The 24,298-nt window shown below is 38.5% G+C and overlaps 1 protein-coding gene and 1 long non-coding RNA gene across 2 annotated transcripts in view; one reads left to right on the top strand and one right to left on the bottom strand.

The window, feature by feature from the left end:
• The window catches only part of LOC149097281 (uncharacterized), a 37,121-nt gene that overhangs the window by 11,069 nt on the left and 1,754 nt on the right, over positions 1-24,298 (top strand). The window lies entirely within an intron of this gene.
• Positions 55-4,550, bottom strand: LOC149097282 (uncharacterized). The gene is made up of 2 exons (XR_016204095.1): positions 2,214-4,550; positions 55-279 (listed from the first exon to the last, which is right to left on the bottom strand). It is a non-coding gene; the product is annotated as an uncharacterized LOC149097282 (long non-coding RNA).

Here is a 24,298-nt window from a genome sequence, read left to right as displayed (position 1 = left end):
CCCATAAAATTTTTACATTATATTCTTGCCAGTATGAAAAACATACCAAATGTATTTTGGAGAGAGGAGTACTTATAAAATTAATACAAACTGGTGTAGTTTAATTTTCCATTTAATTTTTGTAAGCCTCTCACAGAATGCAACTTTTGGTTACGTTGCACTTCACTGTCAAGGAAGAAATCACACCAAGGTGGCTTTTTATCTTTATTATAATTTCCATTCTCAATAAAAAAAATCACACTTGGACAGGTCTCTTGTGGGTATTTGCTCATTTACCACCTATAAAAAACAAGATATAATGTATAATTTTTACCTGTGCTGTAAATTTTTCAAATCAGTTTGTTTTCACTTTCAGAGTGGTTTTTAAAAAGGATCACAAGCACACCACCCACCCCTCAGTCCCTATTCCTACCCTACAACAGTTCAGCCAGGATCCCATATCAACCCCCCAACATAACTTACCATAATACTCCTATACAACAAGACAATCTTTTTTATATTTTGTATAGACAGACCTAGATGCAAACATCAGATCTCTGACTTTTTGGCCCACTTCATCTCCACTAGGCCATGAAAGCAATCATTGCAAATTTCCTTATATTTGTTGGTCTAATTTATTGTTGCTCTCAGATTCCCCCTTCCCCTTTGATGAAATTAAATTGGTTTAAAAAAATAAACTGGTTTAAACAAATTAAAGTTGAGGTAGAAATTGAGCCATAAAATTACTATAATGTTAGTATGAGGATATTGAAATGTAACTATACTATTAATATCCATATGTTCTATTGTAAAGATAGTGTAACTACTTCAATTAACGTTCATTGTTAGAGACAAAAACCTAAAAACACCTAAACACAAGTCAGTGAGGATATTGCCAGTTTTGCTTTTGCCAACAACCACTCTGCCTCAAAAATATAGCAGATAATGACAATAACAAAACCAACCTCTGTCAATTCAATAACTGCACCAAATTCCCCTCCAAATTCCTTGCAGTAAAATTTTGCCAACAGCAAAAATTCAACTCAATGCTTTAAAGTGCTTCTATCATTAAATTTTTACCCCTTGAGTCAGAATTTTCAGGTGTATCACATAGAATTCCACAAAAGATTAAAAATGCTGTTTACCTTTTGCAAATATCTGCATCAGTTCCAAAGATATTTAAGTTTGAAAAATATGAATATGCAAATGAGGTGACTGATGTTGTCATACACTCAACTTAATATTACCTCAGGTTGGTAGGCTTATAGTTAGAACTACAGGAAACACACCTATGGCTATAAAAATTATATACAGCCTGTCTTTTCCCATGGCAACTCACTCTTTTCCAGTCCCCTCTAACCTGATTTCACTAATTCAGTGATTTTCAGCTTGAAAAACGTTTAACAAGGCTACGACTTTGACCTTGCATATTAATATATGCTTCCTGGATCGTGCTGATGAGGCACCATTGGCAAATATCAAAATGGAAAGGCAAAGGTGGTCAGCAAAGCCTATACTAGGGAAGGTTGAAACCCAGTATGTTACCATGGTAACAAAACTGTTATGCTCATATTATGGAGGACATCTGCAAATTTCATCACAATAGCACTTTAAGCACTGTCCCTAGGAGCCCATGGTCCCTTGTATCTGGACAATAGTTCAAAACTTGTCTGGGGTGGATTATCTAAATGGTAGGTGGGAGACTCCCAGAATATTGAGGAGAGTTGCTAGAATGATTGTATAACTATCTCTTTGCAGGTACTCATTAGACACTAACACTACTAACATGACTGAGTTTGGACAATACATATTTTGTTTTTTGGATACATGTATACTGTTACTTGTCATACAAGAGGTACCTTGCCACTGAATTAAGTCTTAATGTGTGTATTTTAAAGGGGAAGGTCACTCCAAAAAACATACATTTTATGTCAACACTAATGAAAACCTTGCACTAAGGTTAGCCACTCACAGAAGTTTCAGCGTCTAAAGTGCAGGTTTTCCTTATGAAGTTCGCCTCTAAAGAAGCACCCAGGCCAAGTTTTCATGACATCATTCCATCCGAGAGATTTTGTCCTAACGGCTTCCGACAAGCCTTTTGACAGTCTACCACTCTGGGGTAATGGCTGCTCTTGAGACATATTATTTTGAGCTAAACATGCTCTAAACTCGGAAATAATAGCATTGAAGATAGTGAAGAGGATAATCGCTTGGAAAAAAAAGAATTTGCTGACCTTGTGACAGGTGCCAAGTCAGTTGGAGGTTCTTCTCCTTCCCGCCAATTTTGAGTTGGACAGAATGAAGTCACATAAACACAGCCTGGCTGCCAAGCCAGTTGCAAAATGGTGGCCTCCAAAGTCGCTTCTTAATTTCAAGACGAACTTCTTAAGAATAGCAGGCACTTCAGAGGCTAAACATTTGGTGAGTGGAAAAGCTGAATATTCACTTGCTATAAGTGAAGACAAAAAAGTAAGCTTTTTGGAGTGACCTTCTCCTTTAAACTGAAAACATGTGAGCTAAATGCAACAAAATGTATATTAAACCTGGGCCAGGTCAGTGTGATTTATTACAAAATTTAAATCAGCCACAAAAAAATTGTTAGCAAATGATATTACTGTGTAAAGGCTTCTGGAAGGGTTATACTTTCATAAAGCACCTGGCAGCAAGTACTATTTTGGTTTACTAAAGGAAGACTCTTGTTACTGCTAAAGGAAACTGTGTTTGGTACAGTAGGTGTCAAAATATTATGGCTTTGATGACATGATAATAGAGATATCAGCCTTGGTAATTTCAGGGGTAGGGGATAAACAATCTCCAAATAATAGAGTTATGGGACTTCATTATCAAAGTGATGCCCGATGCTTATTATAAATTGTGTACAATACTCCTAACATGTACGATAAGAAAATGACCAACTGACTGAGCTTTTGTTCAAGCCAGAATAAAGAGGCCATAATAACAAGGTGGCTATGTGAATGGGGTAGCCATAAGGCGGGGTTCCACTGTGGTGATGAACATATAAGATGATCCTCTCAAACACCTACCCACAAAGATTTTGGAAAGTATAGTTTGATAAAGAAACAATGGTAAATCATGGTTTGAAGAAAATTTAATAACAATTCTACTTGACAATATTATTGGATTGCTAGCTTAAGATTTCCATCAGGTGATAATACAGTTGATAGAGCCTCAAACTATCACCTCAAAGAATTCTTGACCTTATAGTCCAACTGTTGAATAGAAACACAGAAGAAGTCCTTTATTTTATTATTAATAGATGCTAATTTACAGCTTAAAGCTAATTACAGGATAAAATTTGAATTCTGTCTAGCATTTATTTATGAAACACTTCACAGTACCCAAGGACGGGGGCGGGGGGGTACTCCCAGAAAAATTTGGTCGGGAAGTGCGACCAGATTCCCAAAACCCTTACCCTATTTATCACCAAAATCTGCAATTCTCCCTACCCTATTTATGACCAGACCAAGAATTTGACACAATTGCCCCGAACATAATTTTTGAAGGTCTTTTGTTTATAGTCTTATCAATAATGATGAAAAAGTAGCTTCTTCTAAACAACATTACCCAATTCAAGGCTAGAGTACAAAACCCATACCCTATTTAAGGCCAAAAATTAATGGCCAAAACTGATACCCTTTCCATGACCAAAACGGCTGAAAACCCATACCTATTGGGGCCACACATACCCCTATAGCGCATATAAGGGAGTACCCCTGCCCCAGGTCACAGTAGAAATGGGTACCTGTCAAAAGCAGGGGTAAAGTTAAGGGCTAAGGATATACCATACCATCAAGAGCTAACCCTAAACAGGTCAACCCCCCTCTTTTGGAACTGCCCAAAAAAGTTGATCCTCAGGCCAGCATTGCAGTTCAGACAATACAGAGGAACGTACAATTAACCACTGGATAAAATTTGAAATTCTGTCCAGTATTTATTAATGAACAACTTCACAGTACCCAGGGGGGTACTCCCAGAAAAATTTGGTGGGGGACTGCTTCACCCCTTTGTTGATCTCTTTGGGGAAATCTGATATCCCCAAAGCTCGCCTCTACTCTCAACATTGCTGATTTCTTACAGAGAAAAACCGTATTTAACAAGAGATACGGAAATAGGATACTAACCTTGAGTAGACGATTCAGGGATCATGTGTATTTTGTGCACCCTTCGACCGATATATCGGTCGACATATCAATCGACACTCGACCTAGGTATTGGCCGATATATCGACCAACACTCGACCAATATGCCAGTCGACACATCGATCGACACTTGGCCGATATATCGACCGAGATATGTCGGTCAACATATTGGCCGATATATCGGTCGAGTGTCGGTCGATATGTCGCCCAACACTCAACTGATATCTTGGTCGATATGTCGACCGAGAGTGGTTGTCTGGTTGTTGGCAACATGTCGATCGATAGGCTACCGACATTCCACCGATACTTCACCGATACTGGTGACTGTAGCCTGCATCACAGACGTAATTTAACCTAGGTTAGTAACGTCTGCTGAGCAGCGCAGACATCCCTGTTCTACCCCCCCCCCCCCCCCCCGCTTCTCAGAGGCTTCTTTGTATAAACCTGGCATAGTCAGAATCGAACAAAACCGAACCAAACATCAATCGAACTCAATCTAACCCGATCAGTCGGATTGCTTTTCGATTGCGAAACGCAGACGTACATATATTTCTGGTAGTCGCTTCTCCCTCTCGGGTTTTTCTCGGCGGTTGAATTGGAAACTAGAGCCAGAAAAACCGGATGCTCTCGTAGGCTAAAAAAATTACCAATACGTTATTTTCTTCCTGCCCAATAATCTTACGGATAAATGCACACTGAGGCTATTTTTAACATTTCCCGTGTCTTAGCCGGAGGGTAGGGTTTTTTGGTGAAAAAGAAAAAAAAAGAAAAAGAAGGAATTGCCCCACCAGACCCACGATACACCAAATTACTCACATAACTTATCACCGTTATAATCTTATCGATAAGTAGCACGGCACGAAAAATCGCCTTTACCGCGCGTCAAATGTGTTGTTAAAGGTTTTGTAAAGGTCGCCTTTGCACGCTTTTGACGATCTGTGATCATCTGAAGATCTCAAGATCATCTGTGAATAAACCTTTACCACCAAATCAAAGGCGTGAAAGGCCGTTTTTACTCACCTTTGAACGCGTGTTTTTAGGGTTAAAAGTGATCCTTTGATACGCCTTTGCGCACTGTCAAAGGCGGGTCAAAAGTGTAATCAAATTTGTCTGCGATTCGAGTCAAAGGTTTGCTAAAGACGTGGTCGAAGATGCCTGTGACGCAGGCCAAAGGTTTGTCAAAGGTACTCTGCGCGTTCCGCGCTCGCCCGAACTTCTCGCTCGCGCTCCTCTTTCGCGCTGCGCGACCGTTGATCACGTTTCGCGCGCTCCACATCTTATACGCTTTTTTCTGCTTGCTACACTAGCTTTGTAGCTCCGCATACGAAAGATGCAATTAAATCCGTACTCTTGATTTATGTCTGACAAGTTTTGAAGAATATATCAACTTTAATAAGGTTATTTTGTACCAAACTATTGACAAATGTTAACGGAAAAGCGGCCCGGAAAGATCATTGCGCCTAATTTTAAGAAAATAAATGTTCAACTTAATCTCAGTTTCAATTTTTTCCCCCGTTTTTATCAAGAGTAAATACCTTCAAGTACCTTACATAAATGTTTTGGGCGTCAGGTTTCAAAAAGCCACGTTGCAGGCTTGGTTTCAAACTACACGTAATGAGACTGATCATAAGGAAAACATTGTCTTGTCTATCGTGAAAACAACAGTCAACAAATCTTCCATGGTACAAAGTGCATTTATCTAACATTGAAGTACTACGGCTAAATTCTCAGTTACTTAAATTTACTAGACCAGACTAGACAATAGGGAAGACAACCGCAAAATTTCGGGAAAGATATAGCAAACTTCGCACAAAAGTCAACTAGTGTATAAGCGTCCTTTCCAGATGGCACGTACAGTCCGTTGCATGGAACTCCTTATGTTTTGGCAGTTCTCCTTTTCTGCTTCTTGCACTTGCTCATTCTTGCATTATAAGTGGAATGGAATACAGTGTTTTCCACTTCTTTCTCATCAAAGTGGTTAAACTGCCTTGTTGGGGGTCAATGCCAACTAAATCCCCATGATTTCTAGGGAAGACACATTTTGACAAAGTCTAAGGCGTTGACGAAATTAATCAATGCATCTTCACTGGATAAGTCCATCCTGTCGACCACTGCTTGTCCGCATTTGTCTAAACAAAAGCAAACAGACAAAAACGTTGGAAATGAATATTAAGGGTGAATCTTGGCATTCTATTCCTTAAAGTTTGCCTATAGTTTTTGCTAATATCACATTAATAAAACGTGACCAATCAGATCATTACTCCTCCTCCGAATAGTTTGTGCTTCTGTCAATAGTAGCCTTTTTTTGTATTTCTCTCCACTCTACTCAGAGATTTGGTCACACAGGTATGTCATTAAGAGCCAGTTTAGCAAGCTAATTTCACCAGCTGAACAAAGGTTATCCCCAGCTAGAATTTCATAAGAGAACAAAGACTTGGAGTCATTTTAAAAGTGTACAGCTTGACACAAATAAACAAAAAGCCTAGACCCAGTTTACCAGTCCATCTGTCTGCCTGTCTCTTAAAGACATCTTACAGACCTCTTACAACAAAGATCTTTTATGGTTGCAGAATAGCAATCTAAAAATCAACAAATCTGACATAAACTGTGACAAGAAATGAGGAATACACACACCTTTGGGAATATTGCTGTTCCTGTGTAATTTCCACAGATCTCTTCATGTTCAGTAGTGTAATCTTTTTCCTTATTTTCATTGTAGATCATATGTGAAAAGGAGCATATAAACATATCAAAATAATTGCACATTTGATTAGTAAACAGTTAGCAACTACTAGTACACTTTTTTCCACTGAAAAAAATTCCTGAAATTAAATGATTTAACATGAGACATGTCTGCATGGAATCGCATGGCTCATTCATTGAAACAAAAATCCAGTCCAAGATGATGAATACAACCACTATGATTCCCAGTGCAGCCGCATCTCATAGAGAGAAATGGCTATTATCCAGTCAAATTTGCCAACAAAATTTTCAATTGAGTAAAAGCAAATAAATGTCTTTGTCAATTTACTTTTACTAAGTTATTATCAAATCCTCTACGCCTTAAATTCTCTACTGATCCCATCAATAGTTATGAATTAATCATATTATTAATTTTCCTTGGAAAAATTTGGTTTGGAAACCTGATGGCCAAACCAAAACAGTCGATATTGCAGACAACCACTCAAGATTTAGATTCAAAACTCAGCTTTTACCAGTCAAAAACCAACATTTCCTGAGACTGGTTTGCAACATTCTGCAACTTTGATTCATTTACCAAAAAGATTCCCACCCCTTGCATGTTTTCAATAACATTTTAATTACTTAATTTTCATCCAGGTGAGCCAGTTGATGTATTTGTCCCTTAAGAAAGACAACATTTCCTCACTTGCCCTTAAATGAACCGAAAAGAAACAACTTTTTTTTTTCACAGAGTGAGACTGTAATAAAAATGATCAATTAAAATAACATTAATAAGCTATAGCCAGGTTTTCAAAGTCTATTTATATCCTTTCTTTGCTGGAAAAAGATATTAAAAGTTGTGGCTGAAGAAATTATAAGATGGTCTATGCTACAAAATATAGAAATAACAAATGAATATTCCAGCCTTTTACTTACCAAAATGTTCTGATGTGTGCACACTTTGGAGCATTGCATGATTCAACTGCATCTGAGTTGACTATGAACTACAGAGTTGTATATTGTATCCTCTCCCAGAATTTATTGTTAATTTCTTCAGTTCTTCTAGAGTGGCTAGCTGAAGGATAAAAACAACATTCATCGGCAAATTTCCACTAGTCACATATTTATTGGCATTTAATTGTCTACTGCTCAAAAGACCAAGACATGAAACTCTAAAACTACTGGTATTGTCCAGAGAGGTCACATAATAATATTATTATGGGGTCAGCTTTTTAATTTGCAACTAATGGCAAGTTTGATTTTTTATCAAACATTGTAACAATTTCACCTACTAAAGATAAGCTGGATTATGTGTACTAAAGGCATCTGTGGTCGAGTGGCGATTGATACCCTTGATCGATCCTCTAAATCGACACTCTATCAACACCCGATCGATATTCAATCAACACTCCCTTGACACCTCGGTTGACACTCAATCTACATTTCTATTACTCAGTTTTGCAAATGTCACAGGGTAGGTGCATTTGATCACCTGGTATGAAACCATTCTTAGCCCTGGAGACAGTTCAAAATGTCAAATGCCTGGCAGGTTCGGGGGGGGGGGGGGGGAGTGGTTGGGCAGGAGATAGTGGAGTTCCAAATGATTGATCCATAAGCCTGATACAACATATCAAAACAAACTTTTACTACAATTGCTACTGATCTCGCTATCTCAGTGGTCAAAATTTGTTGTGGACTCACGAAGCTGTGCTTCGTGAGTCCACAACATTTTGACCACTGTGATGATGCATATCATTGTTGATAAGAGTACAGACCACACTAAACCACATGCAATTTGTTAAATTCAACCCAGTAAAGTCATTTATCAACATTAATGAACAAATATCATCATAATTTCAACTGTGGCAGCAAACAGAGCTTTTTTTTAAAAGAATGGTAACTAGAGACAAAAGCAGAAACTTATCCATAGATTAAATTTTCAGAGTCAACAACTCTTTTAATGGTATAATGAATATGATAATTAAGTCAGGTCGTGATGGACTGTCATGCATGGCGGACTGAGTTTTTCCTTCAATGCAAATTTCCTTTATATTGACATGAGCTTTCTTTCAAGGGAATTGTTTAAGCTCAGAAATTACCAGAGGCATTGTGCACAACAATTTATACGTAAATAGAGTTAAGTTCAAGCTTAATTATTAAGTTACGTTTATTTCAAGCACTGATCATGCTAAAATCTATGCTATGACAGACACTTCAATTTAATGCACAAGACTTGACTGAGTGAGAAAAAAAATTATCTTTGTCAACTTTTGTAAATAAGTATATGTGAATTGAAAATAAAGTTTGGTCTTTCTTAACGAAGAGCTTTGCCGATCAACTGTGATTCAGTCAAGTGCAATTAATCTTCGACCAAATTGTTTTCACTGCCGAGGATCTGTCTTGCCATAAATATACGCAATTCACAGCTCTTTATGTAGCCATTGCTGCGTTTAATTTACTTTTTAAACTCCGTTATTCTCTGAACATTGAAAAAAAATGAACGAAATTCAAAGACTTACCTTTTCCTGGTCCAAAACACAACGAAAATTTCACCAAAGCCGCCATAATGAAGCCAAATGAAGAAAAATGTCTGCTTTCCTCACAGCCGACTTCGTTGACCTTTATTCCCTTTATTCTGATTGGCCAGAAAATTCGGGAAGCCGCTGGCAGCCGCGTTTTCCCGCTGTTTTCGAGTTGCTTCCTTGTGCGACCTCCAGGTCAAGTGAAAACTTTTTTATTAAAAAAATACACATTGGCAAAAAAGCAAGCTTTCATTTTATCGTTAAAGCAGAAAAAAATACGAAAACGCAGGTTATTAGGGCGTTAAAAGCGGAGTCGCAAGATATGGCCATATTTGACCTCGCCTTTGACATGACATGACGTAGGATCAAAGTTGTACAAAGCCATGCCGCCTTTGAACGCCTTTGACATAAGAGATCAAAGGTATGCAAAGCCGTGGTGTCTTTGAACGCCTTTAACGCGCGTCAAAACTGTAGTCAAAGTTATTGACATGTTTGACCTCGCCTTTGGCAGGGATCAAATGTATGGCAAATCCATAAGATATTTGATTCCCCCTTTTACGTGGGTCAAAGGTGGAGTCAAAGTTAAGATCACATTTGCCCTCCTCTTTGTCATGGATCAAATGTATCGGCAAAGCCATGACATTTTTGACACACATTTGACGCGCGTCAAAGTTTGGATCAAAGCTATGATCATATTTGACTTCGACTTTGATCAGGATCAAATTTAGAGTAAATCCAATTTTTCGTGCCGTGTAGCACAAAAAGGTAACGTCACGGCTTGACACGATTGACATACGGCCGTTATAACGGAAAGGGAATTACTATTAATTACTATTAAAAATGAGATAAAAGTAAGATATATACAAGAGAGTACCACCACCGGGAAAAAAAATATAACATACCAAAAAGGGACAATTATCACATCTTCTTGAATATACCCAACCAAGAAGTACAAGTTAGAGTACATGTGGAAAACAAGCATGGCCTTAGTAGAATCATTTAACAACAAGTACGATAGGGCAAAGCTGAAACCCAGCACCGTTCCATACCAGAAAAATCATAGGGACTACGCCAGTGAAGGCCAGATACCACGACAGCTATGGCGGTGTGAAAAAGCTGCTTAAACGTGAATTCGCGTTTTTTGATTTGTTTTATCTTGATTGTTTTGTCAAATGCTTGCGTAACTCTCCTAAATTTTAAGTCGTTCAGTAACCCCTCTTCCATGTAAAGAAATGTAAAAATCAAAAAACAGCAAAAGCATTAGTGCAATGCATGGGCAAATTCAAGACTTGCTTGTCTTTCATCAGTTCTATTCCAGCACCTTGTTATCCTTCATCGTCCTTATCCTTTTTCCCGTAAACTGTATTTTGTGTATTTGGCAGTATTTCACTTGAATGTCTTGCTTGACAACGGCTGAATGATCCGAACATAAAGCCTTCAGAAATTTTTAAGGTTGACCAAAAAAGGATGAAATGCGCATAACTTAAACATCTGACACCGGCAGTCGAAGCTTTTGACTTATATTATACGACAGTCGACCGATATACCACCGAATGTTGACCGATATTCCACCGACACTCAATGGTCAAAGTATCGGCCGCGTGTCGGCCGCTATATCGATCGACACTCGACCGATGTTTCGGTCGACCTATCGACCGACACGGCCGATATCTCGGCCAATATATCGGTCGATATGTCGACCGACATATCTCGGTCGATATATCGGCCGAGTGTCGGTCGATATGTCGACTGACAAATCGGTCGAGTGTCGGTCGGTATATCGGCCGATACCTCGGTCGAGTGACACGGGCAGATGAGAGTTCTTTGTTAAATTCTATCTCGTGGAGATCATTCGTCCTTTCAGGAAAGGGTTTTGACAGCCAGTTTGATAGAGGGTAGGCGCTGTCTCCAACTAAATAGGGTCGTATATCATTCCCACCAATTGTAACTGTTGGCCCTGTAAGAATCTCACGGTTTTCTGCAGGAGTAAAAATATTGTTATTTCGCAACACTCGTGCATCGTGCATGCTACCCGGATAACCAGCTTCTACGTCAAGAAAAGTCATAGTTCCATCCACTATTCCCTGTACAACAATGTCATGATCCTGGTATCGACTAAAGTAATCGGGCCCATTTTCTACTGGGGTTTTTATCTTAACGTGGGTGCCGTCTATAGCACCAACAACATTAGGCAAAGCAGACCACATTTGGAAACTTTCTCTTGCATCTATAATGTGTTCCTCGGTTTCGGGAAACTTGATATATAAATTCTTCAGTTCTAAGAGAGCGTCAACAACATCTTCCACTGCCTCCAGTACTGTACATCTCCCGACGTTGAAATTAGGACCTATAGCAACGTAAGAGCTTCCAGGTCCCAGTCTGTGAAGACCTATTGCCAGTATTTTCTCCGGGGATATGCATTTTCTCATTCTAGTGTCCTGTCTTGTTAGCTGTGGTCTCAGCTCGTTCAGCAAAAGCTCGAATGTCCTCTTATCAAGTCGAAGTTGCCTTCGGAAAAATGTTCCAGGAACATTCGGGTCTCTATAGTAGATTTCAAACCACGATTCTTGAGGCCTAGGAAGAGCCCAGTGGTATGGATGTCGTCGACGAAGTATTCGTCTTCTCCTCCGTCGATCGCGATCTTCGTTTTCTTTAAGCAGCAGGGCCCTGTTCTGTAGTCGATTCATCTGATCTACACAGCTTAAGAGTAATGCTATCTAAAACTGGAGTGTGTGATGCCACGAAAAAATATTAAAGAGCAAGAACGCCAGAATAATCGATATTAGTTGCGTGAATTGGTGGTTGTCCATGGTTGAAACTCTAGCGGGCCCGACGTAAAGCAAAGCGTCACTGTCACGCTATCACGTTCGTTTTTCAACTTGATCTTGAATTAAGCAGCCGGTTGTCATGAAGTTGTCATTCACTTCAGTACATGTGTGCACTGCAAATGCGGCTCAAAAATTGCTACGATTTTGTCGCGATCATATTACATGACGCGCCATGCTTGCAACAACAAACAACTTTGTCGCTAGTGCGCATCGGCCTTAACGTTTGTAATTTGATACTTTCGTTTTCCTCGCCAATGTATGCAACAAGACACCTTTGTTTCCACGAAAATATAAGAAAGATGTGTATTTTTTTTAGCTTACTGCTGGAGATAAATGGAATATAAAAGCTAAATTTCAGCTGAAAAGTCGAAGAGGAACGATTTTGTTTTATTTAAAACGCAAATTTTCATTTCCCCGATAAACAAAAACTAATCTAATTTTCAAATAGACACGTTGAGTCACAGAATAGTGCGTTCTAATTCTGTTGCCAGCTTTGGTGTTAACAATAAAACCACGTCAAACTAATACACAATCCTATCGTGTATTAGTATCACCCAACTAGTGGACTAATCCAAATCCTTCATTTTGATTGGCTACGCTACTAGTAATAGTCCTCGAGTAGCGAAATTGGCGCAATCGAGCGTGACGCTTTCTTTCGTTTAATTCCCAAATAAACATTTCTTTAACTTGCATTTGCTAACTTTATTATTGCCTTTTCTGTCCGACTAGTTGGGTGATACTAAAACAATTAGACCCGTAGCCCTTGCGGGCTACGGGTCTAATTGTTAAATACAACTGAGGAGCATTTCAACAAGAAGTATTGAAGGAAAAGAGCTTTACTTGACCGAAATTATATCCCACATCGGTAAGCGAGTCACCTCATCGACCGATAAAATTGGCGGTTTCAGTAAGTGCCACGGAGTCTGCGGCAATAATAAATTAACCTTCGGAATAAGCAAACAGTCTTGAGGCTAAACTTCTTTCAGTGGAAAGCATCAAATAATTCATCGTGGGTCAAAAGCGAGAAAACCGACAACGCGAAGAAAACAAAGTACGATATAAATGTTTTCTTCCAGTTTCCAGAGTTGGGAGAAGAGAAATCACAAACATACCTCATGTACAGTAGGATAAATTGCTCTGCAGTTAATTTCTACATCAATGTTGTTTGAAGAGACAAAACTGAGTACGAACACAAGTTCATCACCGTACCGTTCATCCAGATAATAAAATTCGCTTGTGTTTAATAGTGTATAAATTTCCACTGCACATCAAAGCCAGCAAAGTCAGCAAACCCAGACACTGTTTGCGGGAGCCAACATCGGTGATTTTAAATATTCAGTTGCTGGTTCTCCGTTGTTCAAGAGAATCGAAGAGGTCGACAAATCGTTTGAAACGACGCCGACATTTTCTTGAGTCTTCAGACGAAGAAGATTTGTGCACAATTTCAGTGAAGCGTGAAGCGAACTTTTGTCACTCGCTAAGTTTATGATGGTTTGACATATTTTTGACAGCTTTATGTCAACTCTCTGATGGTTTTTTAAACAGGTTAGCCAATCCCGTTAGCATGAATTGTAATTGAGGACTTACATTGAAAAACAAAAATTAGAAAACGAGTCGTGTTTTTCGATGAATTGTAAGTTTTTTGTTCGACAGGAAGAAATAAATGACAAGTTTTTATTGCAGAATCTTAATTGTTGTTGTTCCGCGCACGGCCATATGTTATGTAATCGCGTCCTTTTTAGGTTCAAACAGAATTTTCAAAATTTTCAGGTCATATAATAAACTGCTTATTGACTGAGTTAGGTCTGGTCGGGAATTCATATTTTAAAAAACTTTTTAAATAACTTTATTAGCACTAATAAATACTTTTTTATGTATTTATATATAATTTAAATAAATGTAATTTTATATTGCTATTTACTGATAAATTGCAAATCTTGCCAACAAGGAATTCACTTTTCGCCCTTAAGGTTACCGTATACCTTCAGGGGTGTCTCACGTCCAAGCGATGTAGCGCGTCCGGTTTAAGCTGTAGATACCTAAACCCCTATATCAAATTAAAGCTTATAGAGCTGGCTATCAAACCATACCAAAAATTTTGAAATAAAATGAAGTGCCGATTTTTTCACGGCCACTAAATGCGAGCGTCCTAATCACCTTTTGGAAGCTACAAGTCAAAGCGAATTTTGTTTTTCGCCAATTTATTTTTTTCCTCGGTTTCAGGACAAAAAGCGCTAAAAAAGCGTGTCTGCGTTTTGCCATATTCAATTGCAGTAAAAAGTTACAGAACATTTTCAAAATAGGATTTAAAAAATGTGAAGTGACCGTACAAAAATTGCTCTCGGAGAAAAAATATTTCAAAATAAACAATTCGCAGACACGTTTTTGGCTTTTATATGTTAATCTAGCTACTGTCCAAATTTGAGGGCAATCAAACAAATCCCCTTTGAGTTGTAACTCTTTAAAGTGTCTGCTTCAAGCGAAAAAATTTATTCGAGAAAACAGCGCTAAGAAAAATCTCTTGCTTCGCAAACAAACTCCGCCCAGAAACGCCTTCAACTGGGTTCTCAGATCACTGAGCCAATCAGCGCTTGGAAAAATTACTACCATTAACTCGCGGTGAAATTTACGCGTGAATCTCGAAAAAACCCTTGTGTTTCGCAATGCGCTCAAGGCGGAGAGATAATTTTTCTGTAGCTCGGTTTTTCTTGAAGCTGGTCTGGCTACGAACGCTAGAGTGGCTGGGCGACGAGAACAAACTGAACAAAAGAAAGCGCGGCGGAGCAAATGTGCATGGATAATATTCCAATGGATCTCAATGAGTTGGGCGATTCATCGGTATCGGACTCAACAAAAGAGTCAATGTACACGTCGCTGTTATAGCTGTCGAGTTCCCAAACTTTTACAGAATCTTTCTCTACTCTTGACTCGATCTTTTTGCCCGCTTGATACGATAGCTATAGCTTCATCCGTGAGACCAACTTTCGCTTCTTCACTCATTGATGTGTTTTCATTCGTTCTTCGCTTTTTCGAACTGGTAAACAGAGTTTTCCGTGGTCCATGTTTACTTATAACTTAATAGAATTACATCTAATACGAAGAATGCTTGGATCTGAGTAGCCAGCCAATTCGTGGTATCCATATATTCCCGCGAAAGTAGTCTCGGTTGATTGCGTACACGTTATAGGGCTGTCAATCAAGAGGGAACTTTTACTTCCGGCCGTAACGTAAAACCTCCATTTCTCCGCCAATATTGAGTTTTTTTCAATTTTGTTTTCAGAAATTAGAGATTACTCTTCGACCATTACTTTGAACCAAAAATCCAAATTTGAAGAAAATTGCCGATCTGAAGGTATACTGTAACCTTAAATTTATTAGTATATTGTATTTATTATACTGATAAACAGAATTTTTTGCGGAAAAGAAATCTACCTCTTCGCCAGATAAATGTACTAGTATAAGAAATCAAATTAACAAATAAAGAAGCTTCGACTGTGCTCTGTTCTGTTGTAAAGCACGCAGGAAGCGGTAGAGCACGAAAGAAGTGTAGGGGAAAACACGAGACGTAGTCGAGTGTTTTTCCCTACTTCTTGAGTGCTCTACCGCTTCCTAAGTGCTTTACAACAGAACAGAGCACAGTCGAAGCTTCTTTATTTGTTTTATGATAAAGAATCCGATAATTTCCCCACGAATTTGGCTGAATTTTCAAACCAAACTTTATTTTCCAAACGAGCAAAAGTGGCGTCAGCCGTGAACTGTTCTCTGATAAAGCACGCTAAAATAAGCCAATCACAGTCCTTGTTAGAATTGTTCAAATAATTTGATTGGCTAACGAAGTGACAGCTCTCAGTCACAAACTGGCCTTCAGCTAAGCTTTCAGTTTCGAGTAGTTTGAGCGGCTTTCGAGAGAAGAACGATGCCTTCGAAGTTCGCTTTTAAGTTAAATTTTAAATACGGATCTAAAGGCAGGTGAAGGTTTATAGTCCAGAGGAATCCGGCCGTATTGTGGCCCATGAAAACGTGCACTTTTCCAGTGGAAATTATGAAACGTGGAGCTCAAAGCCCGCGGATGAAAATGCAAAATGCCGAGTTGAATTTGAACGGAGCTGCAGTTATTTACGGCTTGTAGCCGCATGCAGCCAGATTGCCCGAACTAGCGTAAAAGTTAGAAAGACTAAACGGCTCCTACTGGTTCTACTCCGAGCACAGAAGAGAATATCAGAGCAAGCTTTGCACTGACCACTCGTCGGTTCACTTCGCTGAGATGACCAGAGAACGAGCATTACTACACTACATGTAAGTGTTGTTTGAGCAATCGAGCATTTTTACAAAAATAAAGCTTCTCATCGTAAACAGAGACAGTTCAGTTGTTGTTTTCTGTCGTTGTTTTACTTCTTACGTATAATTTCTGCCTTCGTAACAAATATAATGTCTTTTATCGAAGCACTGTTTAGGTTCAGAATTTGTTTATTTCGCTACGTGTTTTGTCGGCGGGAATTTAGCAAAACTTCTTATTTTAGTACAGTTTTAACACTACTGTTGCTAACAATGGTCTCTGTGAGCCATATTTACTACAGACAAATAGTTCGTTTCCATTGCGTTTGTCTGAATCACAGGGGATGTTTAATTTGGGTCAAATTTGTCAAAATTCCGAAGCAAAAATTTGAAAGCTAACTTACCGTCATCAACCCGTGCTCTGTTCTCTGATAAAGCACGCTCTTTCAGCCAATCAGAGCGCGCGTTATATGGAAACTTTATTATAAATAACTGTAAAGGCCGGGAAATCGTGCCAAAAGGAAACCTACTTTTTCGCCAGATAAATTTAATAGTATAACAAAATCAATACAACAGCAGAAGCCCGGGAAATCGGGCAAAAAAATAAATCGACTTTTTCGCCATCTAAATTTACTAGTACAACAAAATCAGAATAACTGTAACGGCCGGGAGATCGGGTTAAACAGAAATCGACTTTTTCGCCAGATAAATTTACCAGTATAATAAAATCTCTACAACCGTAAAGGCCGAGAATCGGGCCCAAAAGAAATCTACCTTTTCGCCAGTTAAATTTACTAATATTACAAAATCATTACAACTGTGAAGGCTGGGAAATCGGGCAAATTTTTTGCGAAAAAGAAATCTACCTTTTCGCCAGTCAAATTTACTAGTATAGCAGAATCATTATAACTGCAAAAGGCCTGGAAATCGGGCCAAAAAGAAATCTACTTTTTGCCAAATAAATTTACTGGTGTTACCAGAAGCCATAATCGGGGACGGAGACCGTAAGTCTTGGGATCCGCGCGCACCTATGATACGGGACAATTTTTCTATTGTTAGAACAAATTGCGCCATCCTGACGTCATATATCCGCGCGGATCCACCCACATGTCGGGGCTCTCGCGTGGATGTTGTCACGTTGCGTGATCAAATGGTGAGAGTGGCGATATTCTCTTGCAGATTTTCACAGCGATGGTAGGGAATAAGGCAGGGAATAAGAACCAGGGCTCTTATATGTAGTTTTATGCTCTGGGCTAATGGAAAAGGTGAGGAGTTTTTCAGGGTCGAAAACATGACTTCGATTTCGCGCTGTGAATGAATGGTATCTGCTCGCGCCACAGGCAGCCCAATCTCTCTCTATGAACCACACAACCAACACAATATGGCATCGAATCGTAAGGGTTTATATGGGATTTTCTACAAGATATCCATCGACGTAGTTAAAAGTGAAAATTCTCCATAAAAACGGCTTACCTTGTTCCATCCATGTGTTGTTTGCTCCTGGTATGGTTATTTAACCGATTTAACTTGATTTAAGCGACTTTTTGTAATTCCGCAATTTGTCAACCAAACTTCTTGTAACACCCGCGGTCCCCTCATGTCGAATTTACAATGCAAAATGAAAATCGTACAGAAAGCCTTTCAATATTGGCTTCAAAACCAAAGAAACGTAAGATCAATGGCGAAAGCTCCGTATAAATTGAGAAGATAAATCATTTTTGAGTTATTTTTTTGTAAAAAAAATACCTCTTAGTCGGCGCGTCGGGTATGTTATGGACGGGTCAATGGGTGAGTGAGTGAGTGAGTGAGTGAGTGAGTGAGTAAGTGAGTGAGTGAGAGATGTATGTATGTCACACCAATCAGATTGGATCTACTATAAACAGCCAATCAAATTTCTTGTTGTAAAGGTAAATGGTATGTGAGAAGATTTGATCCCGATAGAGTTCAGAACGGCCATATTTATTCTTCTATAAAAGAGGAGGAAGTATTCATATATTGGGTTTACTTCGACATTTTCTGTGGGTTAGGCTGAGGATTTTAGTTAAATGAACGAGATGAGCCTTGAGGTTTGAAACAGTTCGTGAGTTAGTAGTATGCAAATGCAACGAGATATTTTTATTTTTAGTTACAAAGGTAACTTGATACTTTTGTTTTTCACAAGGAGTAAATTCAATTAGAGGTCACGAATCGTCGCGTCTAGTTCTTAGGACTTGCTTTAGAGGGGACGAGACTTTAGATTTGAAACAGTTCTAACGTTTACAATAGTAAGTGCGGGTAACAATTGTTTTGTTCTTGTTGCATGCAAATATAACGAGACATTTTTGGTTTTTAGTTGCAAAGTGTAATGTGACACTCTTGTTTTTCACAAGGGAGTAAATTCAATTAGAGCGGACGAATCGTCATCACTCTTTCCCACGAGATGTTTGCTATCTTTAGTAACAAATGGTAACTTAACACTTTTGTTTTTTATATGGGAGTAAATTCAATGAGAGCTGACAAGTTATCGGCTACTGTTTCCAGGATATTAAACAAAAAAGAAGGTTTTGTTTCTGGACGGTTTTTACGTCTCTGCAGTAGCAGTTTAATAGTTTTATTTGATGACATTCATTTCAGCCCGATATTTTTTAAGGGAAAAAGTATGAAAACTGTTCAAATGTTCTTTGAAGACTGCGTGGCACCAAGTTAAAGTGCATTTAATTAAATCAGACTTTCAACGTGTCAGAGATTTTTTTTTCTCTTTCTTCCTATTTTCGGTGAAGTTGTGTTGTGTTGTGTTGTGTTGTGTTGTGTAAAAAGGTAAACTTACGACTTGTGTAAAATGCGAAAAAGTCTCTAAATTAACTTGAGTATTTTTGAGCAAAAATTTCTCTTGGGGGTTGGAAGGGTTATGTGATCGGTGAGCGAGGGAGTTATGCATGTGCGGGTGTCACACCAATCACAGCGCGGGTTGTATCAAAGAGCGAATCAAATTGCCCGTTAGAAAATAAGATGATAACTACATTGATCTGGAGACATGTCAGATTACTGTAGTTTGTTCAGTCAAACATTTTATGGCTTACTATTTAGCTATCTTACCATGACCGATGTAACATCGCAACCAAAAAAACTTGTCAAATTAACCAAATCATTACTGTACCATGAATGCTTCTATCTACAAAACTTCACAGAAAAAAATAACTCTTGCACGTCTTGCGTGCCTATGTTTAAAGTGGAAGTCATGGTAAGTTTTCACGTTTATGCACCTTTGAGTTACGTGGTCCTCGCCTTACCAATTTAACTTCATCTCCCCATAATTCGTTAAGAATTCTCCCGAGCAAAACAGAGCTCAATTTGCCGGCGGCATTTTCTCTTTCTTCGTATGCTCTGGACAAAATTTCGCTGGCTTCCGTTACAGTTTCCTCACATTATTCGTAATTCCACAATACCCTAAGAGAAGCAAATTTAGTTCATCAGCTCGAGAATATTTAAACAAACAAATTAAAAGAGCATAAACGTGAAAACTTACCATGACTTCCACTTCAAACATGATTGTATCTCCTCAGTTTCTATGGAGCTTTCGCCGTTGATCTTACGTTTCTTTGGTTTTGAAGCCATTTTGCAAAGGCTTTCTGTACGATTTTCATTTTGCATTGTAAATTCGACCTGAGGGGACCGCGGGTGTTACAAGAAGTTTGGTTGACAAATTGCGGTCTAGTATACCCGCGAGTCTTGGTTTGCCAACATGACGAGGTTACCAAGCCGATTTTAACGGTCGTTGTGTCGCGGATCAAACGGACACGGAGCTCTTCCATCGTTTTATCGTTTCACTGGGGACACGAAGAGCCGCCTGGCGTCGCTCGCAGGGCTGCGATTGTGTGGCTAGAGAATTAAAATGGAAGATCAACCTTTGCCCTTGAATTCTGCGGTGGATTTGTGGCCGTGGATACATTTTAGCGTGGGATTTTTGACTTCGTTCGGCAGGCTGTCCCGACTGAGGTGTTTCGCCTTGTCCTCTCTTTATGAAGGGAAAACCGGAATTATAAAAAGTCGCTTAAATCAAGTTAAATCGGTTAAATAACCATACCAGGAGCAAACAACACATGCATGGAATAAGGTAAGCCATTTTTACTGAGAATTTTCACTTTTAACTACCTCGATAGATATCTTGTAGAAGATTCCATATAAACCCTTATAATTCGATGCCATATTGTGTTGGTTGTGTGGTTCATAGAGAGAGCTTGCGCTGCCTGTGCTCGCGCTAGTTGTACGCGTGAGCTTTTGCACTTGTTCTGTAAAGAAAAGTTATGTGAGAAAACTCTTTACTCTGGTATCGAGTTGATTGTGAGTTTCCCAAACAATGCTTAATCATAACCAAACCCTGTTTTGATAGTTTCTTATTGTTTCCGTTTGTTTGGCGAGTTTGGCGAGGTTTTTGAGAGGAAAGTCTAACGCGTGTAAGTAGCTCATTTGCATAGTGCAGCGCGTGCACGTTCAAGTCCGAGTCGGTGTTTTCAATTGTCAACAAATCTTGACAAAGATTTATTTCGTTGTCTTTTGTGCCGAGATGCTGCAACAATTTTCACCAATGCCAAAAGGATACTAACATCGTGTGTTTCTTTAACATAGTAAAATTTTACACTGCGAAAATAAAATAGACGAGGCCTGTTTTGATAACTCAACCAACAAAATCGAAATCTTTATTCGAGTTGATTAAAGAAAGCGTCATCTTAATTTTGTTGATTATTTCTGCTGTATTGACATATTTTCAGCTAAGCTTTTAATATGTTCTCAAACATATTTAAAAACTAGAGATATTATATTAGTTCGATGTACGTTTTCACACGAAAGTGGGAAAGTCCAATTTGTCATGTTTTACTGACTGTACAAAACACGCATCGGCGGGCGCTCTTATTCGTCGACAACAGACAATTTATTGGATTTTTACACAAACAAAACTGAGCAGCATCTACAGACATAAACTTTATTGTCAGTTATTGGGCCTTGATAAAATATCAAGCGTCGCTTACAATTCAGGCGAAACTCAAACTTGCAATTATTATTATTTTTTTTTTTTTTTTTCACTGTTTGGTCGAGATAGACGCTGGCGAAATCCTCGCAAGTCTATGGCAAGAGGAGGGAAACCTTGAAGTCCTGAAACGCTGCTATATCTAAATATATCCAGCTAGTTTTTCGCTGTGCTTTGGAAAAGCTGTTAATCTTCAACATATGTGAAACTTAGAGTGGAGTAATGTGAAGCTCTTGCAAAACAACACTAAAAGAAGCAGCGGAACACAACTTGGTCAGTGATATCATAAAGCGGCACATAACTAAATTGGACACTGTCTTATTTCACTCAAACTGGAGCAGCTTACGACGAAAATACTGAAGTAAAATTCCAACAGACATGAACGTATTGAGTTGTGGACCAAAAGCATCAAACATTTCGGGAATTTCGGACGCCATTTCCCCGCGCCACATCCGCAAAAATCCTCGCAGCATAAACGCGCGTGTGCCGCACATGATGACGCAATTTGTTCTAAAAATAGAAAAATAAAATTGTCCCGCATCATAGGGACAGCCCCAATACTAGAAATAGCGCGCGCTTACGGTCTCCATCCCCGATTATGGTTCCTGGTGTTACAAGATCATTACAACTGCAGTAAAGGCTGGGAAATCGGGCAAAAAATAAGTCTACTTTTTGGCCAGTTAAATTTTCTAGTATAACAAAATCAATACAACTGTAAAGGCCGAGAGATCGAGCCAAAAAGAGATCGACTTTTTCGCCAGATAAATTTATTAGTATAATAAAATCAACACAACTGTAAAGTGAAATCGTGCCAAAAAGAAATCTACTTTTTTTGCCAGGTCAGTTTACTAGTATAAAAAAATCAATTCAAAAAATCAACTGTAAAGGTCTAGAAATCGAGCCAAAAGGAAAGTTACTTTTTCTCCAGATAAATCTCTAGTACACGAAACCTTATGAACAGGCCATCACACATGACCAAAAATCGTTTGGTGACCAAACATGTTGATGTTGTACAGTGTTGCCAAACGGTCCAAACGGTATCAAACATATTTTATCACTTTCCAACTGTACGAAATGTTTTACAATATTTCATCAAATGTTTGTCGGCGTTCAAACTTTGTCAAGCACGATCAAACAAGGCGTTCAAACGGGAAAATGTTTGGTTTCCAAACAATCTTTGTTCATGTTTGATCACCAAACATTTCCCGTGCGGACAGAGCTTAATATCTATTATCTCACAATTTTAAAGGACCACATTTTCCAGTACAGTAAAAGTATTGTGAAATCTGTAATCAGCGGACCCATATTAAGCGCTGTAACTCCCAAAACATTTTTATGAAGCGAACCCGGCTGTACTAAGCAGACAGCTTTGTTATCGTGGGGATCTATTGTAATAATACGTGTGGTTTCCCTGAGAATTCTAAATTTCCGAGTTTTCTCACCGCAAGACGCCAAGATGACCGCGTCAAATCGGTTTCGCATGTTAAAGAAAGAGACTCAATCAGTGATTTTTAGAAGTCTAAACAGATAACGAATACAAAGAAGTATTTCTGTGAATACATACTGGTTTATGAGGCTGAACTATCAGACGTAAATTCCAGACGTTTTCATTGGTTTCCGTCCTACATATTTGTGCCCTTCCACGGGACACAAAATATATAAGGACTTATCTAAATATATGTCTAAGATTTTGACGGATATTAACTCGAGCACAGAATACCGCACAGACCTGAGACTCACACAAGTAGATTATTATCATTAAGCGCTTTTCTCTTTCTTATTTTCTGAATTGGCCTCAATTCGCTGTTGGAAGAGAAAAAAAATCGTTCAGCTCGTCATTTACTAGCATTGAATGTACTTGTAATATACTAGTAAACAAATCGGGCGAAAAAGTCCATTTCTTTTCTGCCAGTTTTCCATTTACTACTACTGAATATATTTTTAATATACCAGTAAACAAATCGGGCGAAAAAGTCAATTTCTCTTTTGCCAGAGAAAAAAAATCGTTCAGCTCGTCATGCTCGTCATTTACTAGTATTGAATATACTTGTAATATACTAGTAAAAAAAAAGTACATTTCTATTCTGCCAGATTTTCCATTATCTAGTATTGAATGTAAATCCAATATACTAGTAAACAAATCGGGCGAAAAAGTCCATTTCTTTTCTGCCAGTTTTCCATTTACTAGTATTGAATGTAAATCTAATATACTAGTAAACAAATCGGGCGAAAAGTCCATTTCTTTTCTGCCAGTTTTCCATTTACTAATTATTATATGGCTGTGTCTCACAAGGACTGGGAACTACCGAATTCACGAATTTGATTGGCTGAAATCGATATTGACCGCGGTCTAGATTTTCCCATCTAGACCGGCATCTAGACCGGTTTCATTTTGCGTTGAAAAAGTAGCAAACTAAAATACAAAAATTTTTACCATTTTCTTTTATTTTCTTCTCAATCATTTATGGAAGTACCAAAAAGCCTGATGACAAAAAAAAAAAGTAAAGAGGACGAGCAAATTTCGGCAGGTTTCAGTTAAGCTCATCGCCGTTCGCAAGCAAAATGTTAGAAAACCAGTTACATTGAACGAATTAAAGTTTTCTTTCTGTATTCTCCCATACAGACCTCCAGCTCGGTTAATAAGAGCTAAATATTGAATGTAAATCTAACATACTAGTAAACGAATCGAAAAAATCCATTTCTTTTCTGCCAGTTTTCCATTTACTGGTATTGAATGTAAATCTAATATACTAGTAAACAAATCGGGCGAAAAAGTCAATTTCTTTTGTCCAAGTTTGCCATTTCCTGGTATTGAATATATTTTTAATATACTAGTAAACAAATTGG

Source organism: Orbicella faveolata, unplaced genomic scaffold, assembly GCF_042242905.1.
Source record: "Orbicella faveolata isolate gen_17 unplaced genomic scaffold, um_ofav_v1 contig_47, whole genome shotgun sequence".
Lineage (NCBI taxonomy): Eukaryota > Metazoa > Cnidaria > Anthozoa > Scleractinia > Merulinidae > Orbicella > Orbicella faveolata.
Note: the sequence above shows the minus strand (reverse complement) of the source record. Positions and strands in the feature narration are given on the sequence as shown.